This window comes from Globicephala melas, chromosome 11, assembly GCF_963455315.2.
Source record: "Globicephala melas chromosome 11, mGloMel1.2, whole genome shotgun sequence".
Lineage (NCBI taxonomy): Eukaryota > Metazoa > Chordata > Mammalia > Artiodactyla > Delphinidae > Globicephala > Globicephala melas.
In genome coordinates this window covers 83,064,689-83,084,405 of record NC_083324.2, presented here as the reverse complement: position 1 = coordinate 83,084,405, position 19,717 = coordinate 83,064,689, and the positions used below count along the sequence as shown (strand labels likewise).

Sequence of the window (19,717 nt, the reverse complement as noted above, 5' to 3'; positions counted from 1 at the left end):
ATGGGATCAAGGCAGTACAAACCTACCATGTGCCCAGAAGGTTGATGGAGCTGATATATTTGGTGAACAGCACTTATAACTAATCCTCTTGCTCTTGTTCCACCACTAGACCTCTTTCCTTTTTAACTGAAAATGACACTGTTAGCAATGTTGTGAGAACCCACTGTTAGAAATGTTGTGGAATTCTAGACTGTAAAATGTTGTGTTTTTTTTTTTTTTTTTTTTTTTTGGTACGCGGGCCTCTCACTGTTGTGGCCTCTCCCATTGCGGAGCACAGGCTCCGGACGCGCAGGCTCAGCGGCCACGGCTCACGGGCCCAGCAGCTCCGCGGTATGCGGGATCCTCCCGGACCAGGGCACGAACCCGTGTCCCCTGCATCAGCAGGCGGACTCTCAACCACTGCGCCATCAGGGAAGCCCTGTAAAATGTATTTTTAAATCACATTTTGTTACTTTGGTTTTTTTCCAAACCACTCTTGCCTCTGTTGATTCAACTCTGGTGGATCATTCTATCTCCATTGCTTTCAGAAAACATTTATGCTATGTAACTTGTTTTTTTCCTTAGTGGAGAAGAATAAGCATTTCTTCTGCCCGGAATGGAGTGTCCCCACTTCAGCTTCCAATTCAAAGACAGGTCTCCTACTGTTTCCAGAAAGAAAGGAAAAAAAAAAAGCTGTCATCTGCCTCCTTTCTTGCAAATAGTAGGGAAGTTATTACAAATACTTACTGAATATCTACTACACATGCATACTATGCTACGTGTTTTGAAGGACAGAAAAAAAACCTGTTCCCAAAGAGTTTTTAATAGTTACCAACATAATAATAAATATCTGAAACAAGTATGAGCAATACTAGCCTGTATAATTAAGAGCTGAATTGTGGGGACTTCCCTGGTGATCCAGTGGTTAAGACTCCATGCTCCCAATGCAGGGGGCCTGGGTTCGATCCCTGGCCAGGGAACTAGATCCCACATGCCACAGTGAAGATCCTGTGTGCTGCAACTAAGACCTGGCGCGGCCAAATAAATATTTTTTTAAAAAAGAGCTGAATTGTGAATGACAGGTACTGAGTTGGATAGTAGTAAGATGAAAGGGATGTCAATGAAAGCTGGATTAAACAGATGGGATTCATGGAGGAAGTGTGCTCAAGTTAGCTTCAAAAGTTGGGAAAAAATTTCATTAGGCTTAGGTGGAAGAAGAGGGCGAAGAGAAGAAGGAAATATCTGGAAAAGAAACACAATAACTGAAGGCAAGAAGGTAGCTACTAGTCTGGTATATCCATGAGACAGTAAACATAACAACCTAAATATAGTGGAAGATGCCCATTTAGAAAGAGCAGGAAATAATTTTTAAAAGATAGAAGATTAGGTTCAAAACAGCAGTCTAAGCAAAAACTTTTGTCTCCCCTCCCTTACAATACACAATTTTAAAGAGCAGTAAAGAATTTTTTAAATGAATAAAGCCATAAAAGCTAAGAGTAACGGGAACAGGACAATAAGCAGACAATAACTTTAATTAAATACTGATGAACTAATGCTAAGGTGAGTGGTAGCCGTCCAGGTAAACCCTCCTCTCTCTGGCTCCCTAGCCTTTCCTTGTAACTAGAAGCCTCCCTGTTTAGCAAGCTCTGCTCATGAACACAGAATTTTCTGTCAAATCTCTTCTGTTTTTCCAGGAAATTAACTAGCAGAAAACAGCCTGGTATGTAACAGTTGAAGAAAAAAATCAGCCTATTTCCTCTTTTTCAAATGTTAAAAAAAGCACCCGCACATCACTGGACACACAAGGGAAATCAGCTACATAAAACAGAAAAGAAAAAAAAAAAACCCAAAAAACAGAAGAAGCAAAAATAAAAGCTGACCTCACAAGAACCAACTTGGGTAACAGAAAAAGAGTTTTTCAAACCTCTAATTAATATTCTCAGAGGTATTCTATAAGACAGTGAACATCTAATGTAAAAAACAGGGTGCTGGGGGCTTCCCTGGTGGCGCAGTGGTTGAGAGTCCGGCTGCTGATGCAGGGGACACGGGTTCGTGCCCCGGTCCAGGAAGATCCTACATGCCGTGGAGCGGCTGGGACCATGAGCCATTACCGCTGAGCCTGCGCATCTGGAGCCTGTGCTCCGCAACGGGAGAGGCCACAACAGTGAGAGGCCCGCGTACCACAAAAAAACAAAAAACAAAAACAGGGTGCTATAATAAGAGACACTTGGAAAACAAGAAAGTCAAGGACAGCCACTTGGAAATTAAAAATATGCTTGCCAAACTGAAATTTTTTCTAGAAAGGTGGTAATATGACATTAGAAAACAGAAAAAGACCAAAAATAAAGCAAAAATATAAAAGACCTAGAGGTCCAATCCAGGTCCAAGATCTAACCAATAGGAATTCCAGAAAGAAAGCTCAAAGAAAGTGCAACAATAGAAGATGTTACAGAAATCATTGAAGAAAATATGCCAAAGCTAAGATAGCCAGGAATCTTCAGATTCAAAGGGTATACTGAAAGATAAGCAAGATAATATTAGATGTACTAAGGAAAAGAGAAGATCCAGAAAGCACTCAGAGATGAGAGAAAATAGGTCAACTTCAAAGGAAAAAAAAAATCAGACTGGCAACAGGCTATATGCAATTATCAGACGTCAGAAAAACAACAGAATCTTTTTTTAAACATTGCTAAAACTACTGGATATTCATATGGGAGTAGTTGTGGCACACAGGCTCAGTAGTTGTGGCACACGGGCTTAGTAAATATGCAAGTTCAAAGATTTGCTTAGACACTATCTAAAAGAAAATACATGAATTGCACATGAAAAAGTGCTCAAAATCATTAGACATTAGAAAATGAATACTAAAATCAAAATGAAACATCACAACATATTCGTCAATATGGCTGAAATTGAAAAGACTGACAACAACAAATGCTGGCAAGGATTGTGGAGCAACTAGAACTCTCATATATTGTTGGAAGACTATAAAACGGTACGACTCCTTTGCATAAAGATCTGGCAGGTCCTTATAAAATGAAACCTACAGCTATTCTATGACTCAACAATCCCACTCCTAAGTGTCTGTCCAAGAAAGTTGAAAACTATGCCCACAAAAACATGTGTACAAGAATGTGTATAACAGCTTTATTTATAATAGCTGAAAATTGGAAACAGCCCCCATGTGTCTATCGATAGGGGAATGGATAAACTGTGGTATATTCATTTATACAGTGGAATAGATACAGACTATGATGTAGATGAACATCAAAAACATTATGTAAAAATAAATAAATAAAAACATTAGGTAGAATAAAATAATTCTTACAAAGAATGAACACTGTATGAATCCATCTACATGAAGTCCTAAAACAGGCATAATTAACCTATGATTGAAAAAAAACCCAGAATAACGGTTGTCTCTGCGAGGGGCAGGTACAGGGGTTTACTGGAAAGGGACATGAAGGAACATCACGTTCTGTATCTTGATATGGATTTGGGTTGCAGTGTCAAAACTCATTGAATGGTACCCGTAACATTTTTGCCTTTTGTTGTATACAAATTTTAACTCAAATTAAAAAGTTATAAACAAATATTGAACTCTAGGTAATGATATGCATGCCAAAGTGTTTGGGAGTAAAGTGTAGTAATGTCGGAAACTGATCTTGAAATGCCTAAGAAATAAGATGGATCAATAGATGAATAGAAGGATGATAATGGATAGATATTTGATAATGTAAATGTAACAATCATAGAATCTAGGTGATAGACATATGGGTGTTCACATAAAATGCTTTCAATTTTTCTGTACTTTTGAACTTTTTCATAATAAATTCTGGGGAAAAAGAAAACAATGAAATATTCCTTTAGACATTTTGGAAGAAAATTATCATAAACCTAGAATTTTATGTACAGTTAAACTATCAATCAAGCTATTGATAAAGCTATTTTCAGCTTTGCAAGGAATAATGTGATTTTCATCTACCAAGGATCTCTTAAGGCAGCATCCTTCCCCATTCTTATTCCCTGTGGTTTAGGTACGGTCATTTCACCTCTCATACTAGGGTGGGCATGTGACCCAGGTTAGGCTGAGCAAGATTTGTTCATTCCCCTGACCACAGTGATTGGTTCAGAGATGAGCCAAACAAGGTCTATCTGAGACTTCCTTAGGTATTTTGCTGGAACTATCGGCAAAGTCATTTGTATTTTTTCTTGGATCATAATCTATGAAGAGGATGAGCCTAGAGAGATGCTAGAACCTATCTTTGCTGGCACATGAGGTAAGCTTGCTTGGGAATGAAGCCAACATAGAGGAAAACAAAGCCATAGTGTTGGAGAGAAACAAGGCAGTGATGACATTGTTTGAGCTCCTGGGTTCATTTTGGACCATAATTCCCTCTTTCTTCAAAGTAGTTAGGGTGGGAAAAACATTAATGATATACTGAGCAAGTCATATTTTTCCCTTATAGTGGGTTGAATAGTGTCCCCTGAAACTTCATGTCCACATGGAACCTCAAAATGTGACCTTCTGGCCCTCAGAGCTCATGAGAGTATCAATATGGCCTCTGTGGGCTGGAAGCTTCAAGATATATTTAATAGGAATAAATGTAAAATCTCATATTTAGGTTTTTTTAAAAATCAACTGCATAAGTGCAATTAAAGACTCAGAATGGTATTAAGTCTTAAAATAAAAGATAAAGACTTTAGTTCATCACACGCTTGGTACAACAGTGGACGCAGATACTTTAAAATAGTCCCCAAACTTAGTTTGCATTAAAGGAAACACTGCATGGCTGATGGGAAGTAACCACATCTCTCTGGGCAGGATAGGATGTCACCTTGGGGGTATTGTGTTTAGTTTTAGGTACACACTCAGGCATACTGAAGAATTGCACTGTCTAGAAGGCACAGATAAGCTGGGTAGAGTACTAGAAGTCAAGTTATTTGAAGAATGATTGAAAGAACTGGGGCATTTCTTCGTTGATGGGAGGATGGCTCAGCGGCAGCAGAGTAGCCATCTTCAAACACATGAAGGGCTGTTGCATGAAAGGGAAACTTGTCTTGGTTTATGTTACTCCAAACAGAAGCTTTAAGTTCAGCAGAAGACAAGAACATTCACTCCAGATTCTTGGACAGTGTTGAGAACCCAACACTTCAATGGTAGGATGGAAAAATCCTGTTGGGGGTTGATGGTCAAAAAGCCAATTATAATTATCCAGCCTTCATGTTCTCTTTTGGGAATGTGTAGGGGAGGAATAACCGCTTTCATTATTTAACTACCAATTATTTTCTCAAGCCCGGGATGTGACTACAGTTTTTGACCTGAATTTTTGTCTCTTTGTGGAAAGAGAAGAAAACCTTTAAGGGAATACAGATCTAACCCTAAAAAATGAGAGTTAATGGAGAAAAAGAAGACTGGAATCTGGATCCTCAATCAAGAATACATTGCAAATCTGGAAGTTGTACCAGTCAACATGCTAGATACTATGATTTAGCTGAACTCAAATGCACATTCTGTCTTTTTTTTTCTGGTACTTATTGTTGCCTTATGCATTTTCTTGGTAACCTGGTAAATATTTCTTTTCGTGAAACAAAGTGAAAAACAACACCCTTAAAAAAAAAAAAGTGACCTTATTTGGACATAGGGATTTTGCAGATGTAATTAGTTAAGGATCTCAAGATGAAAACATCCTGGATTTAGGGCGGTCCCTAAATCCAATGACTGGTGTCCTTACAAGAAGAGGAGACATACACAGAATCACAAGGAAGAAGGCCATGTGAAGACGGAGGCAGAAACTGAATAATGAAACTACAAGTCAAGGAATGTCAAAGATTGCTGGTTCCACAGAAGCTAGAAAGAAGCAAGAAAGGCTTCTTCCCTAGAGCCCCGAGAGAGCATCCCCTTCCCAACACCTTGACTTCAGGCTTCCAGAACTATGAGAGAATAAATGTATATTGTTTTAAGCCATCTAGTTTGTGGTAATTTGTTATGGCAGCCCTAGGAAACTAACATACCTTTCAATAAGGAAAAAAATAATAATTAGAAGCTCTAAAGATAATTAGAAAATGTCCAAATATGAAATGAACTAAATGTGGCAAGATTTTTGAGCAACTGGTGGAGTGACAGAAAAGAGGATGTATTTGTATGGTTGTTAAGAGCAGTTTATTTTGGATGGCCCAGGGATTGTTAACAGTGGGTCTTTTTTTTCCTTTTCCATTTTTAAAATTACATTTGGACCTTTAAGAAACATATACCATCAGTTATACCACTATTCAGTAAAAATCTATTCTAGTTTTTGGAACTCATATGTGTCACAAACTATCTTGCTTCTAGTCTCTAAGAACAGTGGATCTTAAGGAAAAAATGTGCTCCTGGCACAGTATTCGGCTCTACATGGAGGCTACATCTGGGCGATGGGCCTGGGATTAGGGCAGAGGACTGTTCCTTTTGATGATTAGCATTTGTATTTCTTACAAACATGAATGGCTTTGACAAAAATACCAAAAGAAAAGATTAGGTGAGTCATTATAGAGGGCCTTATAAAGACTAGGCAAGGAAATTTAGAATCGATTAAGGTCTGAGAATGGCACTGGGAATGGTGGTAAAGAAACAGATTTAGACACAATAGGAAAAGTCTAGAAGACTAAATGTCTGGATAGAAGATAATGGAGATAAGTAAAGAGGAGAACAAAGTTTTATGGCCTGGGTGACTATAATGGATGAAATTATGCCCCTCCCCACCGAATTCCCAGCACACCTCAGAGTGTGACTGCATCAGGAGATAAATCCTCTAAAGACGTAATTAAGGTTAAACGAGGTCATTAGGGTGAGCGCTAATCCAATATGACTGGTGTCCTTACAAAAAGAGGGAGAGACAAAAAAAAGAGAGGGAGAGACACGAGGGATGTGTGTGGATACAGAAAAGACCATATGAAGACACAGCAAGAAGGCAGCCATCCACAAGCCAAGGAGAGAGGCCTAAACTTGTCAACGCCTTAATTGTGGACTCCTAGCCTCCAGAGCTGTAAGAAAATAAATTTCTGCTGTTTGAGCCAACTTAAATTTCTTCCGTTTCTACCAAACAACAGCAGCGACTAAGAAAATGACCGTGCCATGACCACAGGCAGGAAAATGGAAAAAGGAGCCAGTCTGAGAAGGGAGATACGTTCAAATTGCAGTACCAGTGCAATATCCAAGAGGAAATAGCCAGAAGCAGTGGGGGGGCTACAATTTAAGTGAGAAAGTAGCACAGGCCTTTGTTAGCACAGAGGTAATGGCTGTAGGGAAGATGATGTGGCCTTGAGTGAAAGAATAAAGAAGTAGGGAGCAAAGGACTGGGGAAAGGGAATATCCCGTGAAGGGGTGGCGTGAGGAATCAAAGGCAATAAGAAGAGAAGAAACTGCTAGCAAATAGGACGGAAGTCAAGGAAGAGAGCATTTGAGGGTAGGAGTAATTGTTTTCTAAAAATGCAATAGAGACATCAAGAAAATGAAGAACCGGAGAAGAATAATGGATTTAGCTAAAAAGAGGTCATTGTTGAAATCAGTAAAAGATACCAAGCAGTAGTAATACCCAATAACTAATAGGAGCTTAAGCATGTATAAGAATAAAGAATTAAAGGCTGTTTGAAGCAGTTTATGTAACCCAAGTGTGTGACCTCAAGAAGCTCCTTCTGAATCATTTTCCGTTATTGCATTGCCATTTCCAGTGATCTGGAATTCTATGCCACAAGCTAAAGGTCACTTATGTAATCTGAAGCTGGGAAGAGTCTCTGCTAGGAAGATTTTTAGTACAAAGTCAACTCTTCTCTGCTGCAAGTGAAATACCTAAACGTCTGCAAAGGCAAATGGTTAAAAGCTTTGGAGGGGAATATTTTGCTAAGCAAGATTAATCATGACCTCCTTGTACTATAGGCCTGAAGACAGAAATGAAAGTTGCAAGGAAAGATATGACTCACTCTGCAACTCGGTAGCTGGCCTTCATTCAGCAAAGTCATCAGATCTCAGGCTCCTGCCCTCTGCTCTGCCAGCCCTTATCCTTGTTGATTCCTGAACACAAGATGGCTCCCACAGCTCCTAACATCACAGGCACATTCAAAGGCAGAAAACAAAGGGTAGTCAGGGTAAAAGGTTCTATATCTAAAGTATCCTGGGGCTACTCTTATCAGGGGAAAAAAACTATATTTTCCGGTGCCCTGCAGTAGATGTCCCCTCAAGTCTCATTGGCCATAAAAATGGGTCATATACCAGTGTATAAAAAAAAAAAAAAAGAAAGAAATTGCCTGCCATTCCAGTAAACAACGAATGTTGCCTGTAATCAAGCCATCAGCCACTGCAGTCACCCCAGTGGTGCACCCTGAGGAGAATTCAGGATGGAGAAAAACAGGATACTGGCCCTAGATAGTTAAGATACACATCTAAGGAATAATTTCAATGAGTCCAGACTCTTACACCTTCCCATACACAGACAGGCACTAAAATCATTAACTTGAGATTTTTTTTGTGATTAGCAGTAATCTTTTGATGTTTGACGACATGGGTTTTTTTTTTTCTGGGCGAGGGGGTGTTTTTGTTTCCCAACAAAAAGTCCTGTATACCCTGGCTCCTCCCTTCCCTCTTTGGAACAGTTCCTCAGAGCTATCTGAGAGGCTGTCTCCTGGGCTATACAGTCTTCAGTAAGGTCCCCGATTAAAACATAACTTGAAACTTTTAGGTTGTACATTTTCCTTCAGTCAACTCCTGGCTACTCTTAGATGTAAGGGATGCTGACAAAAGGACACAGAATACCCATGCCCAGCTTAGCCAACAGTGACTCATCCCATAGGGCTGGGTACATGCTCCAAACAAAAGTAGGGTGCAAAAAAACAGGCAAAAGGCAGGGCAATGGCTGTTGGGTAGGCAACAGTGCCTGTCAGAGTTAATGAAGCTCATATACATATACGTTTGGTCTTCACTCTGCATCACATTTTGTAGAACGTTTTCTGGATTGGTTGTTTTTTGTTTGTTTGTGGTGTTTTGTTTTGTTACTGTTTAAATCTTTCAATATTAGACTGTATTTTCTTCTGTGGGTATGGGTGTGGGTTATAAGGAAATACATATTTGCATTTTTACCCCAGCAGTTACCTTTGTTTTTAAAAAATTATTTTTTTATTGAAGTATAGCTGATTTACAATGTTGTATTAGTTTCAGGTGCACAGCAAAGTGATTCAGACATATATATATATAGATACATACATATATATATATATTTTTTTCAGATTCTTTTTCCTTATAGGTTATTAGAAAATATTGAGTATAGTTCCCTGTTCTATACAGTAGGTCCTTGTTGGTTAACTACTTTATATATAGTAGTGTATATATGTTAATCCCAAACTCCTAACGTAATGGTTCTTTATAAATGTAAATTTATGTACTACATTTAATCCTCTACTCCTTAGACAGGACCAATTGACCCCATACTATCAGCACTGATGAAATTATTACCACTTCTTCCTTCTTTCTGCTCTTTTTAGTATTTATCTTTACATTTTAAAACATACTTATTCCACTACACTTGATTTATCAAATCAAAAAAATTATCTATTTTTATTCCTGGCTATTAAATGATTGAATCAGCACAACTTAATGACTTCCCTCTTTTTGTCACTTTTCATCGCCCAACTATTGTTCATTACAGTATATACTTCCTGTATAGTCTGATGGGAACTGGGATGAATGTAGGCACTGGGGACTTCTAGTGACATATGAGGGAGATTAGCTTGCTTGGGAGATGGGTAAGATAGCTTTTCACTTTGATAATGGAACTAGATATATGGCCTAGTCATGAAAGAAGGACAAGCTTCTGCCCCAAGGTAAAGATATAAAAGTAAAGATATCTTGTAATCAATACTTTGTGGAACTGTATACAGATCATCTCCAACTTACGATGGTTTGACTTATGATGGTTTGACTTATTTTTCAACTTCACAATGGTGTGAAAGTGATATGCATTCAGTGGAAGCCGTCTTTCAAATTGTGAATTTTGATCTTTTCCTGGGCAAGTGATAAACAGTATGATACTTTCTTGTGATGCTGGGCAGCGGCCGGCGAGCCACCGCTCCCAGTCAGCCACTCAAGCACGAGGGTAAACAATTCTGTTTTTCACTTTCAGTACAGTATTCAATAAATAACATGAGATATCCAACACTTTATTATGAACTAGGCTTTGTGTTAGATGATTTTGCCCAACTGTAGGCTAATGTAAGTGTCTGAGCACGTTTAAGGTGGGCCAGGCTAAGCTATGAGGTTCCGTAAGTTGGGTGTATTAAATGCAGTTTTGACTTACGATATGTTCAGCTTACGATGGGTTCATCAGGACGTAACACCATTGTAAGTGGAGGAAGACCAGTATCAAGGAAAGTCTAGTGGTCGAGAGATAAGCGGTTTTTCTTCAGCACCCATCACAGGAGTTGAATCTATGAGAAGGTAGGGTTCCCCTCACGTCCTTGATTTTCTTCTGAATGTCATTAGTAGTTTTGGACCTAATGCCATCCAACCCCAGATAGCAGGGTAAAATGGGGCAGTGACCTTTGTCTCAAGATTAGAATGTGTGTTTGGTTTCACCCTGCTTGTTCATGCAGCTCTTGCAAACTCTGACCTTCTAGGCTCTTCCTAGACCACTCATATCATGTCTCCTATTCCTGTCTCCTCATTCCTCGGCTGACTTCCTAAAATGGGACCTTTCTATCAGATCACCAGGACCTGCCCAGCCTCTTCAGCCATATATTAGCTCTTCCAGTACTTGACATCTTACCTTTGTATTAGTGTCTGCCAGGCCCCTCCTAGCTAACCACACTCCTTGTCCTGTCCTCACCAGACCAAGCCTGTCGTATGGCTGCTTACATTCCAGAGTGGCAGTTAGCTGGAAAGTCAAATGAGAACACTGCTCTGAAAACCAAGAGGGAGGTGTGTGTGTATGGGGGAAGTTATCTATAACAGAATTGACAAACTTTTTTTCTAAAGGGCCAGTATATATGCTAGATTTTATCATCTCTGTCACAACTATTCAGCTCTGCCTTTGTAACAGAAAAGCAGCCATAGAGGTACTGGTGTGTTCTAATAAAACTTTATTTACAGATGCTAAAAGTTGTATTTCATTTCATGTGTCATGAAATATTCTCCTTTTGGTCTTTTTTCCTTCAATTATTTAAAAGTGTAAAAACCAGGGCTTCCCTGGTGGCGCAGTGGTTGAGAGTCCACCTGCCGATGCAGGGGACACGGGTTCGTGCCCCGGTCCGAGAAGATCCCACATGCCGCGGAGCGGCTGGGCCCGTGAGTCATGGCCGCTGAGCCTGCGCGTCCGGAGCCTGTGCTCTAGGGCGGGAGAGGCCATATTGGTGAGAGGCCCGCGTACCGCAAATAAAATAAAAAAATAAAAGTGTAAAAACCAGTCTTAATTCATGGGCTTTAAAAATAAGAACAACAGGCCAGATGTGGCCCATGGGCTACCGTCTGCCAGCTGCCTGGTCTCTAAGACTAAATGCCAAGAACTGTGGCGGGACTGGACACAGGTTCTTTGGGTTAGTTAGTTAATTTAATAAGAAGGCATGTGATATCTTTAATGAGCTCTACAAAATTACTTATTAAAAGAGCTCTGTCTCCTGGGTTTTTAGATCTTACCAACTGCCCTGATTTCAGAAATATCTGAATATCAGAAAAAAATGGAAAAAGAAGATATATATGGACATCTGATTCCTTGCAGTTGTTTATTTTTCCTTCCAAATTAACCAGAAATGCAGGAGAAACTGGCAGACAATAACTTTCTTTTGTTCAGATGGTCTCATCCAACTTATTTTGGTCTCAAGGAAGACTATTTCTGGGTATTCTAATATCCCCCAAATTAGAGAACTGTTCGTAGTCTGATTGTGCTTTATAGGTTGGTTACTTGTTTAGAACTGATAGTCTGAGCTGAATTTTTAAACATAGATTTTACTTAGAAAAGTCCAAAATATTAATTAACAAGCTTTTCATGTATAATTTTCATGATTACAGTAATCATCTGGATAATATTGAGCAAGCCGTTATCCTTATATCCTTACACCCATTGTTATAAATATCATCATGAGCTAGGCTTTTTAGAAAATCATAACCTTTTTCTTTTAGAATAATTTTATATTTACAGAAGAGTCACAAAGACTCTTTTTACTCTTTTATTTACAGGGAGTTCCCATATTACTCTCAGCCAGTTTCCACCAATGTTAACATTTTATGTTACTGTATTGCAGCTGCCAAAATAAGAAACCAACATTGGTATAATACACTACTATTAACTAAACTCTAGACTCTGTTTTCACTTGTGCTAGTCTTTTGACATAAAATCAGAGTAAGTTGTTTACAACTGGGCTACCATTTTATAATAAAGCAGGTATAAAAATTAGTAATTAATTTAGTCTCTAGTTAGATTAAAAGTAGATTACAATCATAGGATATGTCTTTTTAACTATTCTTTCTCCTCTCAAGTATTTTAGTAAATTCATAAGAAAGAAGTCACGTCAAGATTATTTTTATTAAAAAATTCTGATTGGGGTCCTTTAGATATTTGAGAGTATTTAATATGTAATATGGAATGGAAAATAAAAAGGGCAACTGTTTTATTTTATTTTTAATTAATTAATTTTATTTTTGGCTGTGTTGGGTCCTCGCTGCTGCGCTCGGGCTTCCCCTAGTTGCGGCGAGCGGGGTCTACCCCTCGTTGCGGTGCGCGGGCTTCTCATTGTCATGTCTTCTCTTGTTGCGGAGCACGGGCTCCAGGTGTGTAGGCCCCAGTAGCCGTGGCACATGGGCCCAGCAGTTGTGGCTCGCGGGCTCTAGAGCGTAGGCTCAGTAGTTGTGGTGCACGGGCCCAGTTGCTCCGCAGCATGCGGGATACTCCCAGACCAGGGCTCGAACCTGTGTCCCCTGCATTGGCAGGTGGACTCTCAACCACTGCACCACCAGGGAAGTCCCTGTTTTATTTTTAAAAGCCAACGAAGTCTAAAACCAGTGCATTTGTGACTTCCTAATAACATCATCTGTTTTACTTCTGTTAAATCTGTAGCTGCTACAGTTTTACCATATTTGGTAAATAAAAGAAAACTAAAAAGGAAACTATCTTGCTTTAAACTAGTTCCTTTTTTTAAAACTTTTTTTTCCAATAGTAAAATATATGCTTATTAATGCCCATCTTACACACTAATTTATCTTCTGCATTTTGTTGATTTAAACATCCAGTTTTCTTATTCTATTTAAACACACACACACACCTTACTAAAGGACTCAGCTTGCCTCCTTCCTTGTTCTTTACCTGAGACATCAGCACTGTGTACTGGTTCTTTTTCTCTCCTAATCTCAAGGTCCACTTTACCTCAGTTTAGGCTTAATTCTCAGCAGAGGTGTTGTCTCCTTAATAGCAATGAACACCTGAATGGAAGATTTACCTATCATTCAGGTAGCACAGGGACTTGCTTTTCTCTTTTGTTTATGGATTAGCAATCCATTCCCTAATACTTAAAGGATTAGATGCAGTCCTTTCAAGCGAAACAGATCGATTAACCCTGTGAAGCACTAAGACCTGAGATCAAGGTGCACTGTGTGTATTTGGGGTTACCATGTATACTGTGTTAGTGGGGGTTGCAATTGTCCACTTTATGTGTGGAGATGGGGGAGATGGGTCTTTACCATGGATAGATGACATCCCACAACTTTATAATTGAGAAAGATGATATTCTGCCTTATTTGCCATCAAATCTTTTCCCTAAGCCTCTAACATGCAAAATCATTTTTGCTTTTTACCTACATTCCTTCCTCTGAATAGCTTCGGGGTATGGTTTTTCAGTCAACACCCAAAGGCCAGAACATTCTCTTGAGTTATCCCACACAAAGCAGATTTTCTCCATCCTCTTACTGATGCCTGATATTCCTTTAATAAGCGACAAAATGTTTTAGTGCTTAATTGAAGACAAAGGATGGAGCTGGAGTCATTTAGAATGCCTGGTTCAAGGGGCAAGCGGCAAGCGGAATTGGTGAAGGGTTCTGAGCAGGGACAATGAAAAGCTCAGGAGGAAAGGGAAGAAATGGAGCAAAAGTGTCACGAAGAATTGCAAATTGTTCAGTTAAAAAAAGCTATATGCAGAGAGATCAAAAACATGGCTGTTAAATCTGGGTAGAGGGTATACAGGCTTTCACAGTACTAGTCTTTCCATTTTCATGTATAGTTGAAATTTTTCAAAATAAAAAGAGCATGAGAAATCTGTGGACAGGCCATATACGTGTGTTTGAAAGATTTCTTTCAAAAATATTGGGAGGTATTCAAATACAATGTGAACATAAAATTACAACTGCAAAGTTTTGATTAAATGTTCATAGTCATACCTAATGGAATGCAGATCATACTGAGATATGGACTTACTGAATTGTTCACTTGAATTATTTTTCCAGGTACCTTGGCATTTATTTTAACTAAGGGAAAAAGGGTACAATGTCTTCATGCAATACATATTTGGTTCTTTAAATAACAATTGTGACAAATAGCAGAAAGAATTAAGGAATGCTGCACTTGATACCCATTCAAACGCCAAGGTTTTGGGTTTTGATAGTTAAAGAAATGTTTCAAACACTTTTTGAAATATTGAATACTACAGTAGCCAATACTAGAACATGCCCTTGGTGGGCATAGAAATGCAGTTTAGAAAAGGAAAAAAAAAATCATACAGGAACTACTCAATTTCTTTAAAATCACCGAGCAAGGAAAGCAACATTGAACTCCACATACTAATTTTGTACAACTTGTATATAGTACCTTGGCTTCAATCCAAGAGCAAAAGCTAAGACTCTCCCCTATTTTGGGTGAACAAGTGAATGGTAAACTTAGATGACTTTTCCCTCTGGATTTTACCTGGGAGTAACCTTTTAAATTTTTTATCTGAAAGAAGGCAGGTTTGGCACATTTATACTTATATCACCACCATTGACATTTCTTGGATCACAGGAAGATTCTTTTTTTTTTTTTACATCTGATACATATAGTACAGCTTGGAGCTCCTGCTATGCGAGTCTCAGAGATCTTCAGCTTATTTTGTGCATCAATTTATGTAATAATCTCATTCATATTGGTCTCTAGTATCATTACTCCCATCACCATTTCTATTCCTGTCTACATGGAAAATTAAAACCAGTTCACAGACACTTTCAAAAACACTTATCTAATGTTCCAAAATACTTGAATTAGATCTAAAATGCCAAGTTCACTCTCTGAAGAATCCACATGGAAGACAAAATATAATGTTATATAATGTCTACATGTCAGTTTGTCATTAGATCCTACAATTAATAATCCTCCTTCTAGGAAATTACATTTTCATCTCTCTTAGGTACCAAATGGAAAGCCTCCTGATGATTTGCTGTTGCGTATCTTTACCATAGGGCTGGTAGAACTTGGAAAGTTCCCATGTGTATGATTAGGCCACTCAAGCTGGCTGCTCTCTCGCTCTCTGTACATTACCTGCTCCACCGGCGCCTGCTTCACCTACACCCTACTCACATGACTGACCTTCCTACATACTTGCACCGGCGCCAGCTAGTCACTGTTCTTATCTTAGATCAGAACATCTACACCTTGTTAGTTTATCAAAGGGGCAATGAGAGGTATGTCCCTCTGCTATTTCCCCGGTAACTGGTAAGCCAACCCTAAGTCAATTCCCCCTGTAACTGGTAACCTCTCTCTTCCCCCGGGAACGAAGACTACTGCCATGTCCTGCCCATCGTCCGCCACACACAGTTGGGGTGTCGTTCCAGCACCGTGTGAGATCCCCCTACCCATTAACCACTGATATCTCTGTCGCTGACTCTCGGCTCCTTCTCAAGGATGGGCAAGTACAGGGCTTGTAGGCCTGCAGGGTGCAGCCCAGCACCATGGGTGCTGAAAATGAGGATTGCCTTTATCTCGCCTGGGCTGAGCAGGGCTGGTCCGGCGGATGCTGAGAGCCAGGGGCTGAGGCAGGCTAGAGAGCCTCTCCTGGGGACTGTGCTGGCCATTCTTTCCCCTATTTGAATTTCTTAGTTACCTTTTGTTATTGCTATGGACTTTTCTTGTTTGTTTACTTTTTTTTTTTTTTTTGCCTCACCACACAGCTTGCATTTTAGTTCCCAGACCAGGGATCGAACCCCAGCCCCCAGCAGTGAAAGTGCAGAGTCCTAACCACTGGACCACCAGGGAATTCCCATTTGTTTACTTCTTACTTTGAACATTTTCATACAAATAGGAGTGGGGATAATAAATGGGTATAGAATGGAAAAAAGTGGATATAATGAAACACCACCTACTTTCAACAGTTATCAACATTTTCCCAGTCTTGGTCCATGTATTCCTCACACTCTATTTTTTATTTATCTGGAGTAGTTTAAAGTAAATCTAGATATCTGTGGGGGGAGGGGGGTGGGGAGGTGGGAGGGAGGTCCAAGAGGGAGGGGATATAGGTATACGTATAGCTGATCCACTTCACTATACAGCAGAAACTAACACAATATTCTGGAGCAATTATACTCCAATAAAAATAAATAAATAAAAATTAAAAAAAATCTAGATAGATATCATATCATCTCACGTACAAGTGTTTTGAGGATATCTCTAAAGATAAGGCCTTTTTTCTTTTTTCTTTTTTTTTTGCAGTACGCTAGGCCTCTCACTGCTGTGGCCTCTCCCGTTGCGGAGCACAGGCTCCAGACGCGCAGGCTCAGCAGCCATGGCTCACCGGCCCAGCCACTCTGCGGCATGTGGGATCTTCCTGGACCGGGGCACGAACCCGCGTCCCCTGCATTGGCAGGCGGACTCTCAACCACTGCGCCACCGGGGAAGCCCAAGATAAGGACTTTTTATTTTTAACCTACCAACAGTGTCATCATCACACCCAACAGAATTTATAACGATTCCTTATAGCATATAATATTTTAAAGTATTAGAGTCTCCAATAATTCTTAAAATAATTTTGGTTGACTTTTGTGATATTCTTAATTGGCCTTCTGAAAACTTAACTAATACAATATTGAGGAAATATTTATCTTCCTATACACTCAATGTTTGTAGCCCCCCCCCCCCAATTCATATGTTGAAACCTAACCCCCAACATGATGATATTTGGAGGTGGGGGCCTTTGGGAGGTGATTAAGTCATGAGGGTGGAGCCCTCATTAATGGGATTAGTGCCCTTATAAAAGAAATTTTAAAAAAAAGAGACCCTAGAGGTTAATATCCAAAATATATAAACAGCTCATATAACTAAAGTTAAAAAAAAACAAAACAAAAACCAATTAAAAAATGGGCAGAAGACCTGAACAGACATTTCGCTAAAGAAGACATACAGATGGCCAACAGGCACATGAAAAGAAGCTCAATCTCACTAATCATCAGAGAAATGCAAATCAAAACCACAATTTGATATCACCTCACACCTGTCAGAATGACTACCATCAAAAAGACCAAAAATAACAAATGTTGGCGAGGATGTGGAGAAAAGGGAACCCTTGTACACTGTTGGTAAGAATGTACATTGGTACAGCAAGTATGGAAAACAGTATGGAGGTTCCTCAAAAAGATAAAAATAGAACTACCATATCACTCAGTAATTCCACTCTTGGGTATTTATCCAAAAAAAACAAAAATACTAAGTCAAAAAGATACATGCACTCCAACGTTAACAGCAGCATCATTTACAATTGCAAAGATATGGAAGCAAACTAAGTGTCCATGAACAGATGAATGGATAAAGAAGAAGTGGTATATATACATAATGGAATACTACTTAGCCATAAAAAAGAATGAAATGTTGTCATTTGCAGCAATATGGATGAATTTGGAGGGCATTATACTAAGTGAAATAAGTCAGAGTAAGACAAATACTGTACGATACCACTTATATGTGGAATTTAAAAAATAAACTAACTAGTGAATACAACAAAATAGAAACAGATTCACAGATACAGAGAACAAATGAGTGGTTACCAGTGAGGAGATGAAAGGGGGGGAGGGGCAAGATAGAGGTAAGGGATTAAGAGGTACAAACTACTATGTATAAAATAAATAAGCTACAAGGATATATAATACAACAGAGGGAGTATAGCCAAAAATTTATAATAACTATAAATGGAGTATAACCTTTAAAAATTGTGAATCACTATGTTGTACACCTGAAACTTACGTAATATTGTACATCAACTATACCTCACTTTTTTTAAAAAGAGAGAGAGAGACCCTAGAGGGCTCCCTCGCCCCTTCTACCATGTGAAGACACACATGAACCGGGAAGCTGGTTCTCACCAGATACAGAATCTGCCAGCTGACTGGGCTTGATCTTGGGCTTCCCAGCCCCCACAACTGTAGGAAATACATTTCTACTGTTTATAAGCCACCCAGTCTGTGGTATTTTGTTATAGCAGCCTGAAGGGACTGAGATCATACTTATGCAATGGCCTTTAAGAAACTGAAGCTCAACAGGAAAAACTATCTGTGATAAAAGATAAATAACAACATCGGTGCCCAGAAAAAATAAAGAAATAAGGGTAAATGCTAAGTAAAAGCTCAAAAAACGTTTGGCATGACAGTACTGCCAAAAGTATGGGGAAACAAGTATTCTCAGTTTATTAGAGAGAGTGTAAATTGGCTAGTGTACCAGTCAGATGGCATGTTAAGAGGGTAACTGAAGGAAGATTAACGAAAAGATTATTTATAGAGATGTAAGGGTTGAGGGAACGTATCAGGGCTGGCGAAGCACCCAAGGACAGGCAGCTGCAGGAAGTGGTTGCCACCAGGCCTGAACCGGCAAGAGGAGGGAGCGGTAGCCACTGCGGAGGAGTTGTCAAACAGGCTTCTGGAAAAGGAATGCAGCCACTGCCTAACAAGCCTGGAGCTCCTTTCTCCTGCCCTTCCATCTGGTGCTAGTGTTTATCACAGGGAACCTGATTGGAAGTTGGTGGGCAAAGGCACTGCTGATAAGAGTCTTCATGGAGGTAAGCCTCCTGGGGTACCAAGCAGAGTGGTGAAAGGCAGTGTACATTTAGAGGAGAAAGAGACTATCCAACACAGAAATAAGTTGACATTATCTATCAATTTTAAATAAACACCCTTGGATCTAGCCATTCAACTTCTAAGAATTCACCCTACAGAGAAACTCAAATGTAAATAACGTTGGAAACTAAAAAATAGCAGCATTTTATGTTTGTTGAGAGCTTACTATGCACTAAGGTGCTTTACATTTAATCCTTACAAGAACCCCATGAGTTTGGCACTATTATTATCACCATTTTACACTTGAGGAAGTTAAGGCTGGTGAAGCTAAGACATGGTCACAGAGTAAATAAGTGACAGCACTGGGATTTAAACCCAGTCAATCTGACTCCAGCATCTGAGCTGTAAGAGAAGCCACAGCAGCATTGTTTGTAAAAGCAGAAGACTGCATATAATCATAAATGACCCTGATTTGCGGACAGGGTAAACAAATTATGGTACCTCACACAATGGAATACTATGAAGCTTAAAAAAGAATGGAGTAAATCAATGTGTGCTGATACGAGAGTCTCCAAGATACACAGTATATATGAGGGAAGAAGCAAGCTACAGAACATAGTAGTCTTATGTATCCATTTGTACGTAATAATGAAAGGTACACAAGAAACTCTGAGCAATGGTTTATCTCTGGGGAGAAGGTCTGGTAATCAAGGAAGAATTTTT

General features: G+C 39.4%; 1 long non-coding RNA gene and 1 pseudogene across 1 annotated transcript in view; both read right to left on the bottom strand.

The window, feature by feature from the left end:
- Positions 1 to 313: 313 nt before the first annotated feature.
- The window catches only part of LOC115866085 (uncharacterized), a 41,917-nt gene continuing 22,513 nt past the window's right edge, over positions 314 to 19,717 (bottom strand). The window contains exons 4-5 of the long non-coding RNA XR_009565910.1: positions 7,939 to 8,056; positions 314 to 641 (exon numbers count right to left, since the gene is read on the bottom strand). This is a non-coding gene — a long non-coding RNA (uncharacterized lncRNA). The remainder of the gene's footprint in view (positions 642 to 7,938; positions 8,057 to 19,717) is intronic.
- On the bottom strand, positions 14,915 to 15,444 carry LOC115865999 (AP-3 complex subunit sigma-1 pseudogene; annotated as a pseudogene).